Below are 27,835 nucleotides of genomic sequence, written 5' to 3' on the forward strand. Positions count from 1 at the left end.
GGTAGTAACAACAACTTGGCTTTCTGCGAGTAGTATCCAAGGCTATATCCTCAAAGTCTCATGTGGATGGCCTTAGGAGCAGCTGGTTCCATGGTTAAGTAAAGATGAGCGCAGCAGCCAGGCAACAGTTGGTTACCGCTTCACAGTGGGCTTACAGCATTTGCTCAGAAAGCCATGGAAGTACAACTTCTGGACATGGCTGGAAGTACGAGAAGATTGTACTGAAAGATGTTAGGTGATTAGCCAGTTTCATCCATAGCTAGTTTCACACTCTTGGATATTATGGTGCAACTTAGTGGTATAAACAGTAACAAACGATATGAGCACATTGAAACAAACAAAAATTAACAAAATATTGGCTCTAGTAACTTCACTAGGCAAAAATTACATCATATCATTACCTTTCTCAAAGTATCATTAACCACAAAGCCATATGGCAAGATTAAAACATAAGGATGTCCCTCATATAACTGTAAAACGTAGAAACTGTAGCTTATACGTTTGAAATCCGTGGTAACAGCTAAAGAGGTGAATCTTCTAAAATGTAATAATTTTTTCCAGTTTAAAATTGGTTTCAAAGTTGGAAACTGACTCCTTTTGATGAATTCTTCATTGTGATATGCACCTCCCTCTACTCTTTATGTGTAAGGTCTATGTGTTTTGGCATACAGCTTGAAATTTGACATTTCTCTCGTTTGGCATAGGCACCAACACTTAAATTAGCGTCTTTGTTGTCCACAGGTGTGCTTGGTTGTCGTGGTCAGGCCTAATGTCCCATGTGACGGGTCAGCCAGCAGTGACAAAGTCATTACTATTGGGGAGGACACCCACCTTCCAGACAACGGGGACAGCTCATCACCGACGAGGATTTTTTTCCTATTGTGGTGGGCATCCGCCTACTATAAGTGCAGCCAACACACTAGCAGCACCACATGCCGACGTCATGGACACTGACAAGACACCACCTATTGGCTGGAGACGCTGTGGTCCTGCTGCTACCACAACAGAAGCATTACGTCATTGTGAGGCTAACATCAGTTCAGTCAGCAATGTTTGCCTGGCATTTAAAACTGATTTTTGTTAACAATAAACAAATTATTTGAGCAACATGAGAATACTCATTGGGCGTAACTATTGTTGTTTAATAGTTCTCGTAAAAACATTCACTGAGATCAGTGTAGGGCATCTGTTTTACCTTTGTAGTAGAGTGTTAGTTATACAATGGTACATGCATTGGCCTATTCACTTTCATTCAGCATCTTGTTTCATCAGAAATTTAACAGCATTGTTGAATGCATTCACTGCGAACCACTTAGCCTACCTGCAGCAATGTATGTTATGCATCACCAACCTTGCAATTGCTTCATGGCAGAACTCTCAATACAGATCAAGTTTCCAGAGCTTCATGTTTCTGAAGCCATCTTCAGAGTATAACAGTCCCAGATCGAGAGATAATGCCTGAGAAAAGAAACTTATAATAGAGAATAATTTATCTGTGGTTGTCACAGACACAGCTACAAACTAATAATCCTGTCTTTTTACCCATGGAAATCTTAACACTTAAACATCGCCATGACATACTCTGCCTGAGAAATGGCCACACCAATTTAGTTACTGCACTGTGTTCATTCGCTTCATCACAGATATTTCATATGAAAAGTCAGAATAAAAAGGATATAATTTCATGCTTGGCAGAGCGAGTGCACCAGCATACATCATTGGTTGAGGAAATGACGTCTTGCAGTCACCTGAGTGGACATCGGTCCCTATCAGCCAACTTCCATTACTGGAGGCCCGAGTGTGGTGCGACAAAGGCAAACTCTAGAGCACAGTGTTTTGAGCTGGATCACAGCCAACAGCTCTTTCGTACAACATTTTTGGATCTTTTTCTATTACTGGAAGTCAGAAAGTGAAATACATTTTTTTTACTCTTCCATTGTAGCAAACTGACACTTTTAGCTTTTAGGGGAATGTAAATACATGTCAAGTGTTGTGCATCACATAGTAGATATCGACTGCTGTACCAAAACACTATCTCTGGGAAGCTGGATCTTCCCCATGTGGTGAGAGGTAGTAATAGGTAATGCATCCAGGAACATTGTTGAACATTATTGTTTTCGTGGTGCTGGTGTTAATGGTGGGCAAAGGCATAATGTTACTTGATCGGAATGACCTTCACACCCACCTGTCAACGTTATTGCGACACTGTACTTGTTTCCCTCGTTCGTGTTTCCGGAGGTGCATTCGGCACTGGTTTCAATTTTCATTATAAATATTATTTGTCAAGTCAACATTCCTCTTTTTCAAGACATTCTAATCGTGCAGAGATGAATGAGGCATCGTTAGAGAATTTTTAATTGTTTCTCATACTTCATACAGAGTTTGCGCTAAAAAGTTACTGTTTGTCGAAAATTTTGAACTATCGTAGGCAAAAGAGCATCATGGATGCCCGGTATCATACCTGTATTTTGTGAAGCTATCATATTACTCACGAACAAGAGACACATTTTTCATATTATCTTATTTGTAATAACTTCTTATTTACTGGATAATTTGTATACGTCAGTGTCATAGATAATAACAGTGACCACTGCAGTAGTCGATTATCTCTGCCCGTCGTACAGGTTGACGTTTCTAAACGAATATACGTTTCGAAACGACAAAGATATTAGTCATTGTCAACATAAATTGTGATTTACGTATTGCTGATACGGCCTAACGTGCTTACATGAAGTAATAAATGCAACCAAAATCCCAAAATACAGTTAGGCCTACAATTTATTGAGGTCTGGGTGAATACCAGGTAAGAAGCGAATTAAAATTGTATTTGCTGTCGCTATAAGCAAGTCACAGGGACAAAAGTTTCCAGACGCAGGATCGTATTTACCATATCCATACTTTACTTACAGGCAGTTGCATGTAGCCATTTCAGGACTAACTAAATCAACCAACATTTTCGTATCCCTTAAGGAAAATGAAAAATAAAAAGTTCATGAAGGTCTAATTCTTATACGATATATCGTTTACAGCGAGGTATACTAAAGCTCTGGAAACAATTTCGTTCAAATTTTCTGTGTGGAAATATATAGAAAAGGGTGCGTCATAAATTTATGATTATTATTTCGCTTTTTCGGTTTATTTTTAAAGATTTGTTTTCAGTTCACACAACTATCATCCCAACTACATTCTTATTCCAAATACTGTCGTTATTTAAAACTATGAAAGCGCTGAAGTTTCGTAAAGGCCCCTGATGAACAATAATGTCCAGCGGAATCGAACAGCACTGTTGGAGGTTCTCTTGCAGTGAGAGAATATTTGGTGAATGGGCTGGCCTGTCCGTTCTTGTGACGTAAATCCCATCGAGCACGTGTGAGATCCATTAGGGAGACGTATTGCAGCATATCCACATTCACCAAGGACCATCCGTCAGATCTCAGTCCTGCTGGTAGATAATCAAACGCCCTGCCACAAAAAATTATTACCAGCCTTACGGTCAGCATAGGAGGACGCAATAGAGCATGCACTGTCATCAGTGGTGATCACACATTCCATTAAGAACCATGCCCCGCCATTTGTAAACCTGGGGACCATCAGGAAACGCGGACACTTTAGTGTAATTCTACTTTGAATGAAATTGTTATTTCCGTTCTTCTCATTGCGCACTTCTTTCTGTGACCTTCTCCAATACATTGTAGCAGTTCTTTCTATGAGTGGCCCACATTTCAGTGAACCATATTACTTGGCAAAGACACATCTCGCGAAAATTACAAACTTTTTGTCCATAAGGTTTGCAAAACAGCTATATTGCCATGACTTGATACTCAAATAGCCAAGATATTGAAGATACTGCAAAACATCATTCACAATAACATTCTACGCAGCTGTTATGTTTCTCTACTCAACCGCGATCACAAGGCCATCTGCAATTACCTACCACAACACCAAGAATACCCCATACGCAGTCAGATAGTGATGATAGCGCTACGTACCAGTCCTGTTGTGAGATATGACACAGGAATATGACATCATTTTTGTTCATCTCATCACATCTGGATCTGCAGTTACTATCACCATTCAAAATTAATTTTTGTGCCTAAAAAACGCTACTGACCATTAAAAGTGCTACACCAAGAAGAAATGCAGATGATAAACGGGTATTCATTGTACAAATATATTATGCTAGATCTGACATGTGAGTACATTTTCATGCAATTTGGGTGCATAGATCTTGAGAAATCAGTACCCAGAACAACCACCTCTGGCCATAATAACGCCCTTGATACGTCTGGGCATTGAGTCAAACAGAGCTTGGATGGCGTGTACAGGTACAGCTGCCCATGCAGCTTCAACACGATACCACAGTTCATCAAGAGTAGTGACTGGCGTATTGTGACTAGTCAGTCGCTCGGCCACCATTGACCAGATGGTTTCAATTGGTGAGAGATCTGGAGAATGTGTTGGCCAGGGCAGCAGTCGAACATTTTCTGTATCCAAAAAGCCCCGTACAGGACCTGCAACATGAGGTCATGCATTATCCTGCTGAAATGTAGGGTTTCGCAGGGATCGAATGTAGGGTAGACCCGCGGGTCATAACACATCTGAAATGTATTGTCCACTGTTCAAAGTGCCATCAATGTGAACAAGATGTGACTGAGACTGACACCCCATACCATCATGCCAGGTGATAATGCCAGTATGGCGATGACGAATACACGCTTCCAATGTGCGTTCAACGCGATGTCACCAAACACGGATGCAACCATCATGATGCTGTAAACAGAATCTGGATTCATCTGAAAAAATGACGTTTTGCCTTTCGTGCATCCAGGTTCGTCGTTGAATACACCATTGCAGGCATTCCTGTCTGTGATGCAGCATCAAGGGTAACCACAGCCATGGTCTTCGAGCTGATAGTCCATGCTGCTGCAAACGTCATAGAACTGTTCGTGCAGATGGTTATTGTCTTGCTAACGTCCCCATCTGTTGACTCAGGGATCAAGACGTGGCTGCACGATACGTTACAGCCTTGCGGATAAGATGCCTGTCATCTTGACTGCTAGTGATACGAGGCTGTTCGAATCCAGCACGGCGTTCCATATTACCATCCTGAACCCACGGACTCCATATTCTGCCATCAGTCATTGGATGTCAACCAACGCGAGCAGCAATGTCGCGATACGTTAAACTGCAATCGCGATAGGCTACAATCCAACCTTTATCAAAGTCGGAATCGTGATGGTACACATTTCTGCTCCTTACATGAGGCATTACAACGTTTCACCAGGCAACCCAAACTTTCCTCATGTCAGCACATTGAAGGTGTCACCACCGACCCCAACCTTATGTGAATGCTCTGAAAAGCTAATCATTTCATATCACAGCATCTTCTTCATGTCAGTTAAATTTCGTGTCTGTGGCACGTCATCTTCATGGTGTAGCAATCTTAATGGCCAGTAGTGTACCTCCTACATAATAGTACATCATTTTATTTATCAACATCAGTGTTGAAGTAACAGTAAATCTCATTGCACCTCTTGAAGTAGTGTCACCTTGAGCTACACCTGCATGAATACTCTAAGCCACCTTTAGGTGCCTGGCAGAGGGTTCATCAAAACACTTTCACTATTCCTCTACCATTCCACTCTGTAACAGAGAATGGCAAAAACGAACTTTGCTGAAAAGATGTCACTACTCTCAAAAACAGTTTTCTTTTCGTGAATGGAATCATTAGTCATGTATCATGTCCATCTCTCTCTCTTCTAATTTTTGATAATACCAAATGAGCTGCCGTTCTCTGAACTTTTTCAATGTTCTCTGTCAATCCCATCTGGTAAGGGTACCATACTGCACAGTCATACCCTAGCAGAGGATGGACAAGCAAAATGTAGGCAATCTCCTTAGTAGACCAGTTGCATCTTCTAAGTGCTCTGCCAGTAAAATGAAGTCTTCAGTTTACCTCCCCCAAAATATTATCTATGTGATCATTCGAATTCCAAGAACATTGCATCATAATGATGAACAACAGAGGTACTGCAATATTGTAACCATACACCGACATGTAGCAAGTGACTTTCAGTTAAAAATGTCACCCCTGTAGTTAACATACGAATGCCAGTTGTAAATGCATGGCTGTGGGTCACACTCAGATAGCCTAATGGTAAAGTGACCACTCCCGATAAGTGGGAAATCCGCAATTGAGTCCTGGTACAGCACAAATTTTCATCATTGTCATTCAGCTATACAGCTGATGGTTGTCCATGCTGTGCCTGTTCTTTTCCACATGCATGCATGTGTAAAGGAACATTGCATAGTGCTTCAGAACAACAAAGCCACTGCAATATTTTATTTATCCACCAATACTGGGCTAGTGACTTTCAATTAAAATATCTCTCCTGTACGGGAATATACATAACAGATGTACAAGTGCAGATTGACGACATATGAAAGTTTGGGTCTAGCCATGGAGAATTCTTGGGTAGCCTAATGGCAAACTGACAGCTATTAATAAGCCAGAAGTCTGCCGCAAGTCTAGGTCCGGCACAAAAAAATTTTCATTGTCACTCCATTATACAGCTAATGTTTGTCAATATTTGCAACTACAAATACATTTCATGTACTTGTCTGAATCAGTTCTGTTGTCAAGTTGACAAGAAAATATCTTGAAGAAGCCTCTACAGGGAGTTAAGAATTCATATACTTACATGTCAGTACATATACTCAAATCCAGTACATGTCAGTTATACCGGTATTTCTGGTTGATGATAAAAGTGAATTTAGGGCGAATTCATAAATTCACTAACACAATATTAGAATTAAATATAATTTTATATAGATTACATATTAATCTCTAGTATTCAGAATGGAGCTTATTTATTCTGGTGCAAAAAGTTATAATTGGTTATAAATTGATTTATGACAGGAAACTGAAAATATCCAAATATTTAAAGTCAAAATAAAATAAAGTAGTATCCATTCTATGTGCTGTGTACTCAAGGATACTCAAGAATACTCAATAATATAAATTGTGTTATGTTTGCAAGTATGTAGGTAGCTGGTTGTGATCTGCATGAAGTTGCTGAAACACTCTGAAGTGTTAAATTAAAACACTAGCTAATTAATGTATGGGAGAAGTAGTTCCCCTTTTTTTTCTTTTTTCGAAATAGTCATTTTCGTCCTAACAAAAGAGGAAGAGCATAATATTCTATTTCCAAAGAAAGCAGATGTATATAGGTATGGATATTACCAAACAGTACATTAATATGTGAAATACTAACATAAATTATTTGTCGAAGAATGAAAAAAATGGTAGAAGCTGGCCTTGGGGAAGATCTATTTGAATCCCAGACAAATGTAGGAACGTGTGAGGCAATATTGACTCTTTGGTATTTCTTAGAAGATAGATTAAGGAAAATCAAACTCACATATACAGCATTTATAAACTTGAAGAAAGCTTTTGACAATGCTGATTGGAATAAAATTGTGACAGAGGTACAGCTAAAAAACAGGGAGCCAAAGGTTATTTACAGCTTGTTCAGAAACCATATGTCGATTATGAGTCCGAGGGCATGAAAGGAAAGCAGTGGCTGAGAAGAGAGTGAGATGGGGTTGTAGCCTATCCCTGATATTGTTCAATCTGTATATTTAGTAAGCAGTAAAGAAACCAAAGAAAAATTAGGAGTGGGAATTAAAGACCAATGAGAAGAAAAAAAAAACTTAAAGGTTTTCTAGTGAGATTGTAATTCTGTCAGAGACAGCAAAGAACTTACAAGAGCAGAATGGGCAATGTCTTGAAAGGAGGTTAAAAGATGAACATTAACAAAAGCAAAACAAGGATGAGGGAATGTAGTCAGGTGATGCTGATGGAATTAGATTAGGAAATGAGACATTTAAAGTATTAGATGAGTTTTGCTGTTTGAGCAGCAAAATAACTAATGAGGGTCAAAGTGAGAGGATGTAAAATGTGGATTGGCAATGGCAGGAAAAATGTTTCTAAAGAAGAGATATTTATTAATATTGAATAATGATTTTAACTTGAGGAAGTATTTTTCTGGAAGTATTTGTATGGAGTGTAGCTCTGTATGTAAGTGGATGATAAACACTTTAGACTGGAAGAAACAGAGGCTTTTGAAATGCGGTGCTACAGAAGAATACTCAAGGCTGCATGGGTAGATCATGTAACTAATGAGGAATTACTGAATAAAATTGGAGAAAAAAGAAATGTGTGGCACTGCATGACTAGAAGAAGGGATTGGTTGATGGGACACATTTTGACACATCAAGGGATCATAAATTTAGTATTAGAGGGAAGTGTGAGGGGTACCTTATAGAGGGAGCCCAAGAGATGAATACAGTGCTCTGGTTCAAAAGGATGTAGAGTACAGTAGCTATTTAGAGATGCAGAGCCTTGTATGAGATAGAGTAATTTGGAGAGCTGCATCAAACCAGTCTTCAGGCTGTGTGTGGCGTAATGCAGGGCCTTTTCATGGTTTAACCATGGACCCAGGACTGTGGTGTTCCTCTGCAAGCCAGAGGCCACGGGCGATGGATTTCGGGAATTGCGACTGTCTCACTGTAAGTACATTGAACAGTGCAGCATTTTATGGACATTTTATTTATTCTAGTACATTTTGACACTTCTAAAGTAGTTTAAATATTAGAAAGTATGGATGATAAGAAAAAGAAAATTGTGGCAGTCACTGCAGTTTGTATGATATGTACTCATGTATTTCTTGAAGGAAAACTCACACAATACCTGTAGAATAATTGCCATATCACAGTGGATAATAACCGACAATAACGAACGTAGTAGAAGCAGCATTTTATTGGCAGGCACTTACTGTTGGTTTACACAACTCATCCTCAGCTTACATATTTCCTTCAAGAGGCTTACTTTTTTCTGAGGTTATTTCTGGAAGTAGTGAAGGTATTTTAAATCTGCCTTGCGACTCCAGCAAAATGCCTATTATTGTCATCAATGTGTTTTGCTTTATTGAAATAAAATAACATCAGTGGTCTTAATGAAACATATATACCATTTTGCTTGCTTTCTCCATCTAAAAACAGTTCATTACAAAAGATGTTGATGTTATTACTTAATATTTTTGTTCAGAAGTTTATAAATCCAGAAGTCCTTACATTTTTTATCAACTTAAGTCTTTCTTTACTCTTGAGATCAAAATTTGTCAGGGAATAATACTAAAACTTATCTAGAAATCAGAGAAATATCAGGGAATTTCACATGAGGAAACTTGTGGCAACCCTGGAGAGATATTAAGAAACAGTTGCCTCGATAATTCAAAAACCTACAAATGATTACAATCCACATAATTCAAACCCCCTTGGAGGAAAAAGGATATGGGAGGGTGATCGTTTGAGTGGGTCAGACTTCAATATAGAATTCTTTTTCGAATAGATGATTAATTATGTAACATAACAATTGTTTTACCATTGTCATTACACACATACCTTGAACTTTCAGAATCATCCCCAATAAAACAATTCACTCCAGTTTCGTATAGCAAAACTTTACAATCCAGCAAAACAGTGTTAAAACAATCAAAATTTTAAATACCCTTGTGTGGTTTGCATGATTAGGCTTATAAATGTCATTAATACCTTAAGCAACCACAATGTTGTAATTTCTGCCCCAAGTAAGTTATCCAAAAACATCTCTACAGACTGTACCTCCAGTTACTTTCAAGTTGCAAGCATAATAGATTCAAAAACCAAGAACATCATGAAACACTTAAACTAGAACAACTTGACATTACAAACAGAATTTCTGCACCCTCCTAGGTGTACTACTTGTATTGCAGTGTTCTGGAGCTGCCGCGGAGCTCAATCAACATGCCCACTGCTTCACAGGTGACATGTTGCACAACACTACAGGATCAAAACCCAGCCCACTGCTTCACAGTCTGTCATTGAGACCAGTGTTACGTCAACACCAATTTATAAGGTGAGTGCAACATTGCACAGCCATAAATTATGCATACCATACCAAACATAACCTCAACACACATAGGTATTTTACCATTTTGTAGTCATATTTACCTTCATGTAGTTGACCTTATTATTTGCTTATGCCTGTGTTTTCATTAATTACTTTTCCTAGCAAACCTTGTCAACTGAAAGAGTCTATTGGCAAACACAAAATAATATAAAGATTGGATAATGTTATGGATCCTTGGTGTCACTATTGCATATAATATAACTCCTGTTTACCATATTTTGTCACTTCATTTATGTAACAGAATTTTGTTGGTTCCTTACTCCATTGCCATTGATACATTGCTACATCATCATATCATTTAATGATAAAAATCTATGCTGTGTTCCTTTTTTACAAAACTGGCTATACAAAACCACATCTGCAGGTATAAACCAATTCCATTATCTAACACAGCATCTCTCTCTATTACTTAACAGACAAAAGCTTGTATACTACATTTCATTAGCTTAGGTAATGAGATTGTTTTACTTTTAAAAATATTAATTTTTTTCTCATTGTGCCTGATTGACTTTTTTTATCACAAATGCTTCTCATTGTCCTATTTTAGGTAACACTTTTATTTCATCACAAAATTATTTATTCTAGCATGAACGGCAAGGTAACTGATATATAGTTATGAACACTGACACATTGTGATAAAGTGATTTTATTTCTGTCAGAACGATAGTAAATTTACTGTTGCAGCTGCTTATTATTTGCTGATTGCACACTCAACTTCAGACAGTAAAATCAAAGATACCTTGCCATTATTGTCATAAAGCTCGTCAATATTACTGATCCCTCAGACATATATAAGACAATTTTGCATTAAATTTTGCTGAAATAACTTTTAAACATCATTTGCTTCCATCTTCTGATATCTCAATTGTATACATCAAGATTTAGAAATTCTGTCATATAACATAGGCTGTATACAGTGCTTATAAATCTCTCATTCAACAAATGATTAAGCATCCTTCAGGACAGAAACTTATACAGTGGTAAAGATGTAGAAGATGGATGACCAAAACTGAGAGAGAATTCTAGGACAGAAAGGATGGAGATGTTGGATGACCATCCTGGGACAGGAAAGATGTAGATGATGGGTGACCAAGCTGGGACAGAATGCCGAGACAGGAAAGATGTACATATGAGTGGACCAGGAAACAAAGAATAATTACACCCAGGTAAGGAAGTATTACAACAACATACTTTATTCACTAATTTACAATGAACCCCTACTTAATTACTTTAATCATTGTTTAAAGTATTTTCAATTTGGCAGCTGACACCTCTTTATGTGGGGTCAACAATGATGATATGCACAGGGTTGGAGTCCCATGCAGCACAGAACTATAAATTGCATTACCTCTACCACAAAATGTGTACATCTCACTACTGGTGAAGAGACAATAAACATTTCATGTCTCTTTGTAGTTACAAGAAAATAGTGAAAGGTACAAGGTTCGAATCCCTGCTATGCAAAAATCATTTGTATTGTCATTCCAGGTTCCAGTATCCTGCTATTGGTGAACACATTTAATATCTGACACCTGATCAATTCATGTAGGTACTGAGTTCTACTCCTCATCCATCACCACAACTTCACTTCATGAGGTTTCACACTTGTGCGTTGCACTTTATTACATACCTTCTGTGGTTACTTCTCAGGCCCAATAAAAGCGTCATGGGGTTGCCAGTGCAGTGTGAAATGTATTGCATTTATCTCCAGGTCTGGACATTTAGCCTTGTAAACCAACACTGGTGAACGCTTCGATAGCGTATGCATCTTTATGCCTAGTCGAGTCTCAGTCAGACATGCAAGCTATGTTTGATTAACAGTGGGTTTAAATTCGTATCACAAACAACAACTCATGTCGACTAATGAGCAGGATAAGACTTCTGAAGTGTCACATATTCTATTGAAGTTTAATTTAAAAGCATTAGGGACTGTCTCATCTACAGTAACTTGTTTTCTCTCACCATATAGTGGAGATGCTGAGTCCGAGATAAGCATGACAAAACGACTGTCGCAATATAAGCTTTTGGCCAACAAGGCCTTTGTTGAAAATAGATGACACACACACACACACACACACACACACACACACACACACACACACACACACACACACACACACACACACACATGACTACAGCCTCTGGCAGCTGAAGCCACACATATTTTTACATTCCAACATGGATTTTCTGTTGTTTGATAACTTGTTTTCTAATATTTGTTGTATGATGGTATTAGTTTACATCTCAACTGACTGCCATAATGAGCAGTGTCATGCAGTGGTCTCTTGCGGTATTCATTGTGTATAGTCAGAAGGCTGAACTAACAGGGTTTTGGTGTTCAGAGAAGATGCAACATAGCTATGTTACATTGGTTGTATTCAGGAGTGGCCCGCTGATTTTGCTGTCAAGTGTACCTCATGTTAAGTGCAGCTTTAAATGTCAGCACATCGCACCACTATGGTTTGCAAAAGTCAGGTTATATGGGGAACATGTGGTTCAGCTGCTCATGAATGATGTCCTAAATGAATACCCCACACATGTGTGTAAATTACCATTCATTTTGGAGGAAGCAAAATGATATTTCGAGAAGAGAACAGAATCCAGTAGCTGAAGTTTACCAACGCATCTCATACTTTGAGGTGAAGAAGACGTAAGGCCACACAGCCACCTACTTCAGTGAAGTCCATCTCAAAACTGTACCAGCCTGTACAAATGACTTGTAGTGGCAACCAGACACTGACAGCTGAACAGACTGCAACCTATAGTAATATATGTACCCTCAAAGCTTCCACTTACAACTGAACCAATGGTGGATGCAGAACATTGTTGGGAAGAATAATACACCTTTGTTTCAGAGAGAAACAGAAAAAAAATCTGTTAAAACAGCCTTACCAATGTCCAAAAACTTGAACCTGAGGATGAGAAACAACAGACCAGAAAAAAATAAGTCCAAAACCATCAGGCTATGCGATCTTCATCCTATCTGATGGATCAGATGACGACCATGTTATAGGTAGTATCAATGTCGATGACTGCCTTGGAGATCAGCAAATTCCTCTCACACTCCCTCTCCCTCGTTGCAGACTCCCCGCCAAGGAGGAATAACAATGGGAAAACAGCAAAAAAACCTCACTGCTAAGGCAGCTTTCATACTGCAGTGGAAAATCAATTGGTTTTGGGCACATGTGGTGGGTCTATGACTATTAGCTCAGGGAAGACCAAAGTGTGTAATTTTTCAGCAGATACTTTTTAAGCTATATGACACCCTTGGACTACATGGTTGTGGCTAGCACAAAAAATATGACCTTAGGACAGAGAAGGCTGAAGAAGGAGTGACTATTTTTGTAAACAACACAGACCTGAACAGAGGGTGGAGCATTCACTGCAGCAATGCATTAGTCTCGTTCTTTATCTTTCTGTGTGCTCCCAATCCCACATGCACACTGCTCACTGGCAGGTGGTTGATGACTTTTACTGGTGATCACTTCTTGATCTAGATTCACCTTCCAGACAGAGTGGTGCCTGGAATAAAACTGGCATTACAGGTGCTATGTAAGGCAAACAGGAAAGTGGTACAGTGTGCAAAAGTCACCCAGAACTAGGTTTCTGGGTGACTTTTCTAAACTGTACCGCTTTCCCTAAATCACACCAGTCCTTTCCCTTCACCCCTCTTCCTTCCCCTTCAACTCTTCTGCCAGAAGAAGGAGCCACTGCCTCCAAAAGCCTGTAAAAGTTAAACATTTTTGTTCATATATTTCCTTGCCACCGCTTGGAGAGTAGATTTTTTATCTGTCCATTTACATTTTAATGTAATATAATCTTGACAGTAGATTGACCTGTGTTCTTCTTTGTTTGCAGACAACTTCATCTTTTCTTCCTCCTCCATCATTGCAACAACATTTACAGAATTTCAGTTGCCAGTAATTTTCTTAATTTATTTCACAACTGATTTTGAAGCTTAAAATTTCATCTTCAGATACCACCAAATAATTATCATAGGACCACCAACCAGTACCCGTCTGGACAGCATCTGACACACACATGTACCCATCTGGACAGCATCTCACACACACATGATCATGAACCCTAGCTTCTGAAGCTGACAGTCTGGATTCAGTAACCAGAGACTGTGGTCATATGTGTGTGAGAGTTGCGTTTGTATGATTGCCTGTGTGCATGTATGTCGTCTGTTTCTGATGAAGGCCATTTTGGCCAAAAGATTACTTGCTGCCAGTCTTTTCGTTGAGCCCATATGTGACTCAGAATCTCTGCTCTTTACAGTGAGTTACCGCTATGCTGTTCATAATGTTTTCATTATTCCATCCTGGTTTTTCCATTGTTTAATATTAAAGAAAGGGTAGATTGCTACTCAACATATAATGGAGATGTTCAAGTCCCTGATAGGCACAAAAAAGGACTGCTAAACAAGTAAGTGTGTGGCCAAAAGGCCTCCTTCTGAATTGGACAATACACACACACACAGAGACACAAACATACACACAAACACATGCATATATGCAAACACAACACAAACATGACCACTGTCTCTGGTTGCTGAGGCCAGAGTTGCATTTGCATGATTTTTCTGTGTGTGTGTGTGTGTGTGTGTGTGTGTGTGTGTGTGTGTGTGTGTGTGTGTGTGTGTAATTCAGAAGAAGGCCTTTTGGCTTTAAGATTACTTGCTTAGCAGTCTTTTTGTTGTGTCTGTCTGTGACACATCATCTCCACTATAAGGAGACTACCAATTTAGTCTTTACATAATATCGTTGATGTACTTAACATGGTCTACACCTAAGAAGGGAAAAGATAAATTGGCTGACCTTGAAAATTAGGCACAAGGGGCCACAATCATGCAATGAAAAATCCCTGTGGTTATTAGTGTCAGTGGGGTGCTGTTTTAGGCTAGCGAAAGAGTCAGGCAACCTGTTGTGAAAGAAGTTACTAGTATTATACAATATTGTAGAATATTACATTGGAGTCATATGTGTTTTCATTCATAATGTATAAAATACTCTGCCAAGAACTCATGGAACAGTCCATCAATGCAAATGTTTAACAATGCATAGAAAAAAAATGTTAGCTTCTTCATCAGGACATTAGAGGACTGAGTAATAAGGTAAAATGGATCCTCATCTGCTTCAAAAAGTTAGCAAGAGCTGTGTTTTGTGCCTATCTGAACACCAAATGACATCACAGTTAAAGCAGTTATATTTAAAGGCTGCACTCTGGCATCTTACTTATGTAGAACTAATGTGCATGAAGGATAAGATTCTACATAATTATATAAAGGCAGAACACAAGTTCAAAAACATTGAAATGAGTAGATTCTATAGAAATCAACATGTAGAAGTGAATGCTTGTGCAATAATACTGAGTAATAGTTCAGCCTTAATTGTAACTGTATACAGACTTCTACTGGGCAATTTTGATCTGTTAGTGGGGCATATGGATTCCTTATCACGCTATCTATGAGACAACAAGAAGCAGTTAACAGTCTGTGGTTATTTCAAAGTGCATTTTTTGAATATGGAAAAAGTCATCTTGAAACCTTATTTGGTATTGACAGTTTGATATCAGTAATTAAATTTCCAAAATGAGAGCATAAAGACAGGAGAATAATGTTCGATAAATGATAGTGTTTTCTTTGATGAAGCTCAAAGCAGGCTAATAACTGTACACTCTATGACCATGATGCACAGTTAGTTAAGATACACATGGTAGTGCCTTACAGTGTTTCTTCTCCACAGTGGAAATCAGTTAGAATAATTAATGACTCTGAGACAACAGATTTTAAGGACAGTTTAATTTAATTTATTCCATGATAAAGTCATACCATTGTTTGAAAACAGCTTTCCTCGTAAAATAATCGGAAAGGACATTAATCATCCAAGTAAAGAAACATGGATCACTAGACAAATTAAAGCATAATGTGAAAGGGAAAGGGAAATGTTTCTGTTGGCAAGAACAGGTAAATATGCTGCAGTAGTTGCATACTCCAAAAATGATGCAAAGTAACTAAGAAAGTCATTTCAAAATCAATAAATGTGCACCTTACATAAAAAGTCATTCCAACAACAGACATAATCTATATGGAATGTAGTCCTACATGGAACGTTGTGAAATGAGGGACTGGACAGCAGGCCAGAGAACAGGATAACATCATTGTTGATTCAAATGGAGGGGTTATACATGATCAGTCCCAGGGAGCAGGTATGTTTTTAATCATGTATGTTTGCAGATGGGGATATTCACCTGGATAATAATTGTTAAAATTCATCATGGACCTTCATCTGCACAATTTCCATTCACTACTAGTTTCAGTGAAATGAACATTATGAAGCATAAGCTTCCGTAAACAGCTGGAAAGTTATACCCTAATAGGAGTAATTTGCTATTTTGAGCCCACCATAGTAGTGAAACAATTTCTTTTCAATAATGGCTGTGTACAATAGTTTTCAGGGAGAAGCAAAGCTCACAACAGCAAGTAACACACTGACCTATTCACGTTATACAACATAACATCACAGGTTGGCATTTTCCATGACCTGTGTAAGCTGTTTGATTGTGTAAATCACAATATCGTCCTAAATAAAATAAGGTTTTGTGGAACTGGTAGTATCAGTCAACTGATGGATAAAAAATTCCATCACCAAGAAATAATAACTGTAGAGTAATGAAATTTCAGGAATACTCTTTTCTAGGTAACATATTTAAGTGATTATGTTGCAGGATCACAGGTTAATATAAACATGAGAAAAACCATTGCAGATGTGAAGTGTTGATACATTAATAACTGACATAACTGCCAAAATGTTGAATGCAAATGTGCATTCATTTTGTTGAGCAGCTACTGGATATCAGTTTGTGGAATAGAGTTCTATGTCTGTTGCACTTGGTCAGAGTCAATACAGGGATAATTAATGCTGGTTGTGGATAAAGCTGGTTGCCAACTGATGGTGTCCCATACATGCTCAATTGGAGATATACGTGGTGACTGAGCAGGCCAAGGCTACATGTAAACATTGTTTGATGTTTAGAAAATTCCTATCTCCCATCTGTGGTGACAGGCACAGCACACATATGAGATTTTATTTCAGTTAACAGCACCCTGTTCAACTCTTTGCTCACTTGTTTCACAGCAGTGTTGGCTCAGTGCTGGTGATGATGCTGCAGGACTTCCACAAAACTCATGCTTGTGTATGCAGTTGTTACTCATAGTCTTTCATTGATTCTGTCATAAAGTACAAAGCAAGTGTATACTCAAAATCTGAGTTTTGGGCTTGGGGGGGGGGGGGCTGAAAGATAATAAATATTAATTTTTGGTCAAATGATAAAATAGTTTTGAGATATCACAGTAAATGATTCTGGGAACACTTTCTGTTAATGAATATGGATGACATTTTGTGGCATCTGTCTGCTTGGTTAGGAATGGCAAGTTTGATTTGTGGTGATTTTTTGTAGCCAAAAAGAGAGGTACAACTACCCTCCCCTGCCCCTTAATGGCTACATCATTAATACAAACTATTGCATACACCTGATATTTAGTCTTTCATAATCTAATATGTTTAGCTAGAATCTAACCTCCAAGACGTTCTCTTGTAACCATAATTTTCAGACATTTAAGTGCACCTATGACCAGATTATATTGTCACTACCAGAAACTGAATACAGTCAGGCCAGTTGACATTAACCGCAGTTCTTTACTTTCCTCCAATTGTGAAATAAACTGAGCTGCTGGGAAATGGCCTTCTGTTATTAGTTATTCAGATTTATTGGTGTATCTTCAATGTAATTTACTTACAAAACAAGTATTACCCATAGACCAAATGGTATGAGCATATATGCATTCAGGGCATAAATTTGCTATCACATGCTCATTAGAGGCATGAAAAACATATTTATAGTAAAAAATCACTATCTAAATTCAGTGAACCATTGTAATCAAACCTGAATGTTTTATGGAGCAGTAAGTTTAATTTTAAATAGAAAGAGGGATACTGAAGAAATTTAAAAGAAAGAAGAAAGATTATTAGGAAAATATTAGGCCCCAAAATTACTGATGGAGAAACTCATAGGCTGAGAAGTAATAAGGACATAGAAGAATACACAGACATAAATAGTGACATGCGAAAATCAAGATTTAAATTTTATGGGCACTTTAATGGAATGGGACCCACTAGGATGACAAAACAAATAGAAAAACTCAACAAAAACAGAAGTAAAGGCAAAACTGAGCAATTTAAATGGATCACTGCAATTAAGGATGATCTTAAAGTAGTCAATATAACTAAGGGAGATGTTACATACTGAAAAACATTCAGACAAAAGATATTTCATAGGAAAGTTTGTCAGAGGGAGATTAGAAAATGGAATGGAACACCATGGTCTGATGAAAGAAAAAGACTTCATTCTGAAAGGATGAAACAAATTTGGACACAAAGAAAGGCCAACCATCAAAAGTGACATTGATTGATTGTACCTCGCATGGTCCTATTGGGTCCATATATGAATAATAATAAATAATAATATTGCTCTTTTTAATGTATACTCTTTCAACTGGCATGCTATCATACAACATGAGATGCCCAACATGTACTGCTTGTGAGTTCAGTAAAAACACACTTATATCCAGCTCACAAAAATTACCTCACTTGCATTTTAATAATTTTCCAGTACACATAGTGGAAAGATATTGTTACAAGCTTCTCAAAAACTATTTTTTATACTGCATATCATTTTATCAAGTAGATTCATTTTCTGACACAAAAAAGCCATATATATACTGCTGGTGTCTCAAAAGCTGCTGGATTGGAGTCGCATGGCACTAACTTGTCATGGTGGAAAGTTAGTGGCACCAAAACGTTTGAAAAAATTCAACTTTTAGTTACACCATTGAAATCTCATAATTTCTCTTGTAGTATTTGTGATTCACTTCAAGTAACACCATTATAATTACATACAGAATCAGCTGTCCTTCTTGAATCTTTTTGATGTCTTCCATCAGTCCCAGATGAGTAGATCCCACACCACACAGCAGTACTCCAGAATAGGACAGGCAAGCATGTGTAAACAATCTCTTTTGTAGACCTGTTGCACTTCCTAAGTGTTCTGCCAATAAACTGCTGTTCTTGGTTTGCTTTCCTCACAACATTATCTACATGATTGTTCCAGTTTAAGTTATTTACAATTGTGATCTCTAAGTATCGAGCTGAATTTATGGTCTTTAGATTTCTGTGACTTACCGTGTAATCAAAATTTATCAGACTTCTTTTAGTTCCTACATTGATGACTTCGTGTTTTTTTTTTTTTTTATTATTTAGAGTCAGTTACCACTTTTTATATGATGTAGCTGTCTTGTATAAATCATTATGCATTTCGTTTTCATCAAGTGATGACCTTACAAGATGGTAAATGACAGCATTGTCTTCAAACAATCTAAGGTGGCTGTTCAGATTGACTCATAAGTCGTTTATGTAGATCAGGAACAGCAGAAAGTCTATCACATTTCTTGGGAAATGCCAGCTATTACTTCTGTTTTACCCAATGACTTTCTGTCAGTAACTATGAACTGTTGTCCTTCTGGCTGGAACTCACAAATCAAGGTCACACAACAGAAGGAATACTCAATAGCCACACAATTTGTTTAGAAGTCACTTGTGGGGAATGGTGTCAAAAGCCTTCTGGAAACCTAAAATATATATAATAAGTTTGACACCTGCTGTTGATAGCACTCATTACCTCATGATAATAAAGAGCTAATTATATTTTACAAGAACAGTATTTTCTGAATATATTGTAGCTACTTGCTAATAAGTCATTTTCTTTGAGGTCATTCATAATGTTCAAACTTAGTATATGTTCCAAAATCCCACTACAGATGACTGTTTTATATGCCATGCTGGATCACTCCTTTGCTAGCTAGGCTATGGAACAGCTGACAATTCTTGTTACCATTGCTTATACTGTTCTCACTATAACACATGCTAATCAGTTGCAAATCATGGCCTGTGATTCAATTTTTATTAATGACACTGGGCGTTTTCAACCTTTATTATTATCATCTTGTGAAGTTTTGAAATAAGATGGTCATGTAGAACAACCAAAACTAGTCGCTGTCCTTTAACTATATATTGAAAATTGTGGTCTGTGCATTAAAAGACTTTACATTAAATTTTTTTTGTTTAATAAATTATATTAAGCTTGCCACCTCCTCCCTGACATCTGGCTTCACTAATAATTAGGCTTATTTCCAGAGTATTTTGTTATTAGTACCTCTGAATTTCTAGAGACTTGTAACAGAGTAATTTGCTATTCAGCAAACTACTTGAGTGATCTTTTCCTCCATATTGTTATAAGAATACTGTCCAGATCACTGCAAATGGATTTAATACGTAATGTGTTTCACGGTACACACTGTTGACAATTTAGTTACATGAACTCTCAAAATCTCAGGTATTAAGCCAGGTGGCATCATCCAAATGGTCCAGTATTTCAGGAAGCTAACTGGCAATGTCTGGATGACTGATCGATCTGGCCTTGTAACATCAACCAAAACGGTCTTGCTGTGCTGGTACTGCAAACAGCTGAAAGCAAGGAGAAACTACAGCCGTAATTTTCCCAAGAGCATGCAGTTTTACTGTATGGTTAAATGATGATGGCGTCCTCTTGGGTAAAATATTCTGGAGGTAAAATAGTCCCTCATTTGAATCTCTGGGCAGGGACAACTCAGGAGGATGTTGTTATCAAGAGAAATAAAACTGGCTTCCTGTGGATTGGAACTTGGTGGAATGTCAGATCCCTTAATTGGGCAGGTAGGTTAGAAAATTTAAAAAGGGAAATGGATAGATTAAAGTTAGATATAATAGGAATTAAGTGATGTTTGGTGGCAGGAGAAATAAGACTTCTGATCAGGTGAAGACATGGTTATAAATCAAATATGGGTAATCCAGGAGTTGGTTCAATAATGAATAAAAAAAATAGGAAAATGGATAAGATACTGCAAAGAGCATGTTGAATGCATTTTTGCAGCCAAGATAGACATGAAGTCCATGCCTACCACAGTAGTGCAAGTTTATATCCCAACTACCTCCGCAGATGTTGAAGAAATTGAAGAAATGTATGATGAGATAAAAGAAATTATTCAAATAGTTAAGGGAGATGAAAATTTAATAGTCATGGATGACTGGAATTTGATAGTAGGAAAATTGGTGGGTGAGTGTGGACTGAGGGTAAGGAATGAAAGAGGAAGGTGGCTGGTAGAATTTTGCACAGAAGGCTACTTAATCATTGCTGACACTTGGTTTAAGAGTCATGAAAGAAGATTATATATGTGGAATTGACCTGAAGGCACTAGAAAGTGTCAGATAGATTATATAATGGTAACACAGAGATTTAGGAACCAGGTTTTAAATTGTGAGACATTTTCAGAGGCAGATGTGGACTCTGACCACAATTTCTTGGTTATAAGATGTAGGTTAAAACCGAAGAAACTGCAGAAAGGTAGGAATTTAAGGTGATGGGACTTGGATAAATTGAAAGAACTAGAGGTTGAAGAGAGTTTCAGAGGGAGCATTAGGGAATGATTGACAAGAACAGAGGAAAGGAATACAGTAGAAGAAGAATGGCTAGCTTTGAGAGATTAAATAGGGCAGGCAGCAGAGGATCAAGTAGGTAAAAGGACGAGGGCATGTAGAAACCCGTGGGTAACACAAGAAATACTGAATTTAATTGATGAAAGCAGAAAGTATAATAAAGTAGTAAGTGAAACAGGCAAAAAGGAATACAAATGTCTCAAAAATGAGATCAACAGGAAATGTTAAATGGCTCAGCGGGAATGAATAGACCACAAATGTAGAATCATGTATCACTGGGGGGTAAGATAGATGCCACCTACAGAGAAATTAGAGAGACCTTTGGGAAAAGGGAACCACTTGTATGAATATCAAGAGCTCAGATGGTAAACAAGTCCTAATCAATGAAGGGAAAGCTGAAAGGTGGAAGAAGTAGGACCTACATACATGGTCTATACAAGGGTGATGTACTTGAGGACAATATTATGGAAATGGAAGAGCACATAGTTGAAGATGAGATGAGAGATATGATACTAGGTGAAGAATTTGATGGAGTACTGAAAGACCTAAGTAGAAACAAGGTCCCGGGAATAGAGATATTCCGTTAGAACTACTGATAGCCTTGGGAGAGCCAGCAATGACCAAGCCTTTCTATCTGGTGGGCAAGATGTATGAAACAGGCAAAATACCCTCACACTTCAAGAAGAATATAATGATTCCAATCTCAAAGAAAGCAAGTGTTGACAGGTGTTAAAATTACTGAACTATGAGTTTAATTTAATAAGTCATGATTGCCAAATACTAACACAAATTCTTCAGAGATGAATGGAAAACTGGTAGAAGCCGACCAAAGGGAAGATCAGTTTTGATTCTGTAGAAATGTTGGAACACGCAAGGCAATACTGACACTATGACTTACCTCAGAACATGGGTTAAGGAAAGGCAAACCTACATTTATAGCATTTGTTGACTAAGAGAACACTTTTGACAATGCTGATGGAACACTGTCTCTCAAATTCTCTAGGTGGCAGAGGTCAAATTCAGGGATCAAAAGGCTATTTACAATTTGTACAGAAACCAGACGGCAGTTATAAGAGTTGAGGGCATGAAAGCAAAACAGTGGTAGAGAAGGGATTGAGACAGGGATGTAGCCTATCGTTGATGTTATTCAGTCTGTTTATTGAGCAAGCAGTGTTGAATCCAAAGAAAAATTTGCAGTAGGGATTAAAATCCAGGGAGAAGAAATAAAATTTTTGAGGTTTGCTGATGACATTATATTTCTGTCAGAGACAGCAAAGGACATGGAAAAGCAGTTGAAAGAAATTTACAGTGTCTTGAAAGGAAGATATAAGATGAACACCGACAAAAGCAAAATGAGGATAATGGAATGTTGTCAAATTAAATTAGGTGATGCTGAAGGACTTAGATAAGGAAATGAGCCACTTAAAGTAGTAGATGAGTTTTCCTATTTTGGAAGCAAAATGACTGTGGATGGTCAAAGTAGAGAGGATATGAAATGTAAACTGGCTACGTAAAGGAAAGTGTTTCTGAAGAAGAGAAATTTGGTATAGATTTGAGTGTGGGGAACTCCTTTCTGTAAGTATTTGTATGGAGTGTAGCCATGTATGAAAGTGAAACATGGACCGTAAATAGTTCAGACAAGACGAGAATAGAAGCTTTCGAAATGTGGTGCTACAGAAAAAAAGTGAAGATTAGATGGGTACATCATGTAACTAATGAAGAGACACTGAATAGAACTGGGGGGGAAGAGGAATTTGTGGCACAACTTGACTAGAAGAAGGGATCAGTTGGTAGGACACATTCTGAAGCATCCAGGGACCACCACTTTACCATTGGGGGGAAGCATGGAGGGTAAAAATCTTGTAAGGAGACCAAGATATGAATATACTAAGCAGATTCAGAAGGATGTAGGTTGCAGCAGTTAGTTGGAGATCAAGAGGCTCGCACATGATAGAGTAGCATGGATGGCTTGTAATCAATCCCCCCCCCCCCCCCTCCTTCCTGATTACAGTTTAATGTTCACATTAAACAATGTCCAGCAAAGTCTTTCATGAAAGTTTGAGAGGAACAAAGATTACAATAAACTTTCTAGTGTACTTAGTGTGTAATATTGAGTTGGCTCCCATTCTTCTTGTCTGGGGATCTGATTCTTGAAGCTGAAAATGTCACAACAGGTCCTCACAGTTTGTTTGAACTAAATAAACCTGAGAATTGTTGTTGCTGCATTTTTTATGTAACTAAATTTTCTCATATTTTAGAATATCATACAGTATTTTGATTTTTCATGTTAACAAAGCTGAAATTACATTGTTCATGCAAAAATACAAAACTATGTCTCATCACATCAGAGACATGTTCAGAACTCTCACACTCAGTGGAAATAAAAATATTCCAAAGGGTTTAAATTTTACTTAACTAATGAATTTTTACTGGATTCTGTTACATTATTAATTTTGATTATTATTTCATAAATGAATCCAGAAATAAACATAGTAAACAGTACAGGATTGCGTGATTAATAATAGAAATTTTAACTGTGTGTTTGGAACTAGTACTTACAGGTTACAATATTGAAACTAAAATATTTTATATAGTAATTCTATTTCATAAATTTTGGCTTGAAAATACAGGGTGTACATAAAGTCTGGGAACACTTTCAATTATTTAGTGCACAAGAACCAAACACTGTACAGATATCATACATATGTCATTTTGATGAGGAACCCTGAAAGCTTTTTTTCCATGTATACCACCACAGTATAGTTTGGTAATCTGCTGATGTGGAAGTGAAACATGGACAATTAATAGTTTAGACAAGAAGAGAATAGAAGCTTTCGAAATGTGGTGCTACAGAAGAATGCTGAAGATTAGATAGGTAGATCACATAACTAATGAGGAGGTATTGAATAGAATTGTGGAGAAGAGGAGTTTGTGGCACAACTTGACTAGAAGAAGGGATTGGTTGGTAGGACATGTTCTGAGGCATCAAGGGATCACCAAATTAGTACTGGAATGCAGCGTGGAGGGTAAAAATCGTAGAGGGAGACCAAGAGATGAATACACTAAGCAGATTCAGAAGGATGTAGGCTGCAGTAGGTACTGGGAGATGAAGAAGCTGGCACAGGATATAGTAGCATGGAGAGCTGCATTAAACCAGTCTCAGGACTGAAGACCACAACAACAACAACTGATAGTCAGTACTAGTCGCAAACATGTCACTCCAGGTGCAGGGTGAGCTTTCTGTGTGTTGGAGTTTGACAAAGAAAAGTGTGCTACAGCTGTTCAATGGATGTTTAGAACCAAGTGCAATAAGAAGCCAACAACAAAGAAGGCCGTTTACCACTGGCACAAAAAAATTGTTACAATGGGTTGCTTGTGCCCAGCAAAGAGAAGCGGACATCCCAGTGTGAGTGAAGTGAATGTGGAGTGCGTACGAGACACATTCATAAGTCCAAAGAAATTGGTGTGTTGTGCATCCTGTGAACTTGAAATAGCTCCAATGACAGTGTGGAAGGTCCTGCAACAGGACCTGCCTATGAAACCATTCGTATTGGAGCTAGTGCAGAAGTTCAATGACAACGACAAAGACAAGAATTTGAGTTATGTTGGCAGTTGCAACAACTGAATGAGGATGGAGATGGCGTTGTTGATTGCTTAATTTTTAGCACCAAAGCCACTTTTCACACTAATTGGAAAGTGAACAGGCATAATTGTCGAATCTGTGGTACAGAGTATCCACACGAATGCATTGAATTTGAACGTGATTCCCCAAAGGTAAAGGTTTTTTGTGCCTTATCATGTAGAAAACTGCTGGGCTATTCTTCTTTGTCGAGAGCACTGTCACTGGATATTCCTACTTGGATATGTTACAACAATGGCTGATACCTCAACTGCAATTGGACTCTCCATTCATCTTTCAGCAGAATGGGGCTCCACCTCATTTTCATCGTGAAGTTTGTAGGTACCTAAACATGGAGCTGCTGCATCAATGGATTGGCCATGCTACAGAAGGGGACAGGTGTTTCATGAAATTTCCTCCCCGATCACCAGATCTCATCCTGTGTGACTTTTTTCTGTGGGTGCACATTAAAGATCTGGTGTGTGTACCACCTCTGCCATGTCATGTAGCAGAGCTCCGTGAGAGAATACAGGAAGCGACTGCCACAGTCAACGATGCCATGCTGGGATGGGTATGGCAAGAATTCTATTAGCGTATTGATTCTGCCATGTCACTCATGGTTTGCATATCGAATGTTTGTAAAAAAAAAACTTTCAGAGTTTCTCTTCTAAATGCAATATGTGTGACATCTGTATAATGTTTAGTTCTTGTGCAATAAATAACTGGAAGTTTTCCTGGACTTTATGTACACCCTGTATAACACACTGTATATAAAATTATATGGAAGTTTTCAGTAAAGCAGATGAGATATTATTTATCTTGTAGTGGGTTGCCTTCTTTCCTTCTTCGTTGATTGCCCTCAGTGTTGACATAGTGGCTGAAGAACTAGGTGGTGGACGTGCAGTACTGTCTACTGTAAATGATGTAGCCAACAGTTGCACACTTGTGTTTCACGGTCTTTTACTTTCAGTTTTCACAAGCCCACAATCATACACAGTTATATATGGCAAGTGCACTATAGTTCTGACTTCCCATAAGCCTCATTAATAGTTAGCAGGAAAACGTCCACATACTGGTACAAGAGTTTCCTGCTGAACATCAACAAGCAGTAAAAACATAACCACACAATTCACAGTTCTTTCAGAATAATCAGGTATGTATGGAACAGACACTGTAATTGCTTTAGCACAAGGCCTATTGGGGTTACACTTATTTTACTGTTAAGTTGATGCATTGTTGTCACTCTAAAATAGACAGGTTCCAAACGTCCACATACTGGTACAAGTGTTTCCTGCTGAACATCAACGAGCAGTAAAAACATAATTACACAATTCACAGTTCTTTCAGATTAATCAGGTATGTATGGAACAGACACTGTAATTGCTTTAACACAGGGCCTATTGGGGTAACACTTATTTCACTGTTGATGCATTGTTGTCACTCTAAAACAGACAGGTTCCTCGTCTGAAACTTGACTGTGGACTGACTGTCTCATGACCAAATATTGGGCCCTTATACATCCTCACAACAATACATGCTGAAACTGTGCATTGTTCAAAGTTAAATCTACAGAAATTACAATTAAATCTTAGCTAATTAAATTAACTGACTACATCAAAAAATTGGTTCTTTTCAACAGTTTCTTCCACTACAAGAGTCAGGCCGAATTATTTGTTTAAATTATGAAATTAACATACAAGGTTATATAAACAATGCTTTTGACAAAGCTGTTAATTACTTTGGAATTAATTAAAGGCCAGCTTTGCTAACATGTTTTCGAATAGAGCCAAATAAATACTTCAAGAATACTATTATAGTTTGTCTTCCAAACGTTTATAATTAGTATAGAATTTATATTTGTTTGTACATCAACAATAGAATTTAAGTTACAAAACAATTACTGACTTCATTCTATAACAAAATTTACTGAATGGGCATAACTGAAATAAATGAGAAAATCAATTATATACCTAAAACTAAGCACAAAATTAGATCTTGTTTTAAATTCTTTAAAAATGAGTGCCAACCTTTCTCTTATATGAAAATGCAGATTATATTCATGTATGATTTAGTCATCAGTTAAAATGTGAAAAAAAAACGAATTTTAAGGAGGCAGATGGCAAAACATGAGGGGAAGTAAAAATATCCCAGCTTTCTTCACCACAACCTGTCCAAAATTCGAAAATAATACTGATATCAGCAACTACTGTTGAGGAAAAGTATATCTAGAGCACTAGGTCCTGTTACAAGATGCCCCTCATATAATATGGAAACAGCATGTTTACAATATTTTGTGACCTACTATAAGGTTTGCCAAATGGTGTACACAATGATGCCAAAAGGTCGAATACAGATTCTCAAAGTTAAATTCCAAAATTACAAGAAAATTTTAGGCTGTATGATTGTCAGTTCCCTATTAACATTAGTATAGGTTAGCTTACAAAAAACTGCAAAAGGTATAGAAGGAAGCACATAGCATCTGACAAATTTCTGATTACGATAAACAGAGTTCTTGTTGCTTACAATTTGTCTATAGTCCAAATATGTGTGAAATCTGAGTAGTGAAATGACAAAATTAACATATGGTGACAATTTCCAAAATTATGGACAAAA

The 27,835-nt window shown here is 37.7% G+C and overlaps 1 protein-coding gene across 1 annotated transcript in view; it reads left to right on the plus strand.

Moving 5' to 3' along the window:
• Positions 1-2,777: 2,777 nt before the first annotated feature.
• LOC126203645 (uncharacterized) overlaps positions 2,778-27,835 on the plus strand; it is a 461,213-nt gene continuing 436,155 nt past the window's right edge. The window contains exon 1 of the mRNA XM_049938023.1: positions 2,778-2,803. The gene's annotated coding sequence lies outside the window, so the exon portion shown is untranslated. The remainder of the gene's footprint in view (positions 2,804-27,835) is intronic.

This window comes from Schistocerca nitens, chromosome 9 (assembly GCF_023898315.1).
Source record: "Schistocerca nitens isolate TAMUIC-IGC-003100 chromosome 9, iqSchNite1.1, whole genome shotgun sequence".
In the NCBI taxonomy this organism is placed as follows: domain Eukaryota; kingdom Metazoa; phylum Arthropoda; class Insecta; order Orthoptera; family Acrididae; genus Schistocerca; species Schistocerca nitens.